Here is a 1674-nt window from a genome sequence, read left to right on the forward strand (position 1 = left end):
ACATAGAGTCGGACACGACTGAAGTGACTTAGCAGCAGCAGCAGCAGCTTCTCCTTTTACATGGCATGGATTTTGTAGCAACGTTAAAAAGTCTAGTTATACATTTGTAGTTCTGATAGGATTTAATTAAATTCCAAGATCATTTGTTAAATCTAATAGCTGTTATTATTGAAGGATCAAATTTTAAATTTGCTCTTTTTTCACTCCTCCTTGTTTTGCTGAACCAACACTGACTCTTATTACAGCTTTTATAGCAGGAAATAGTGAATTTGCAGCAGAGGATGCTAAATAATTAGGGTGTGCTACATGAAAGGTATTTGATATTCAAGGGACTCACTAGAAAGGTCATTATATAAACTCCTTCTAATTAACTGAAAACACCAGCTCTGTTATATATTCATTTAAAAAATCTACATGGAGAACATCCTGACAGAGATGATTAAGAAACCAAGGCTTATTTTCCCTTACCACAATGTTCAAAAAAGGAATAAAAAAGAAAAAAAAAAAAAAAAACTAGCCCCCTCATGTTCAGGATCATCTTGGTTTCTCAGTCTCAAAGAAAGTGTTTCTTAGAAAAGAGAACCCGTGGCGGATGCATGTTGATGTATGGCAAAACCAATACAATATTTTAAAGTAAAAAAATAATAATAATAAAAAAATAAAAAAATAATAAATTAAGTATATTAAAAAGCAAAATTAATAAATACTCCATACTAAAAAAAAAGAAAGAAAAGAGAACTGAGTAATCTTCAGTTCTTAAAATAAAATTGGCAATAATATCCCCCAAAAGACAGCTTATCAATAGTTAAGGAGAGTGCTTGAGTTCAACTAAATGGGTTCCAGTAGGTGGCCCGCTACTTAACTGTTAAATAATCTTAGGTGAGTTACATATTCTCTGAGCCTTGCATTTTTTTCATGTGAAAACAGTGATGATAATAGTACCTATTACATAAGATTCTTGTGAGAATCCAGTTAAAAGATCCATATAAAGCATTTAGGTACAGATATGGACATCTAGTGCATTGCAATAACTAGCTAAATAGTAACTCTTTCATTATTCATTCAAAAAGGACTAATATTCTATAGATGCTTCACCATTTATAAGACAAGGGGAGCTCAAGGAATACTTTTTCTTCAATGAGTTTAACATACCACTGAGTACAGATTTCTATAAAAGTCATAAAGTGTTTTGAAAACTAATCACTACTGAAAATTCCAAATTAACTACCAGGTTATAAAGTAGGTAATTGGATTGCCCGCTTTACAAGTGGAAGAACAGAAATAAAGTTTAAAACTTTATTTATGGAGACCTCTGGTACCTCATAAAAGATAATCTCTTTTACAATTAAAAATAATTGAAATGAACCCTTCAAGAGAATAACTATTTCATCCACATATTTTACTTGTTGTTTTCTAGTTTTCAGCAGTTGTTTTTTCAATTTGAAAATATATGTAAAATTTTAAAAATATTAAAAAAATTTTTTTTAATTTTTTTTAAAAAATTTAAAAAAATTAAAAATGTATATATATACATACACACACCTAATCTACATTTTTTAAAGAAATAGCTATTGGTTACATAATGGGAATTTTTCTGGCTGTGGTCACTGAAATGTCTTCCTATGCTATCACTATTCATTCTAAATACCAGAAGTATGATACAGGAAGGCAGAG

Source organism: Bison bison, unplaced genomic scaffold, assembly GCF_000754665.1.
Source record: "Bison bison bison isolate TAMUID 2011002044 unplaced genomic scaffold, Bison_UMD1.0 scf7180017864355, whole genome shotgun sequence".
Classification (NCBI taxonomy): Eukaryota; Metazoa; Chordata; class Mammalia; order Artiodactyla; family Bovidae; genus Bison; species Bison bison.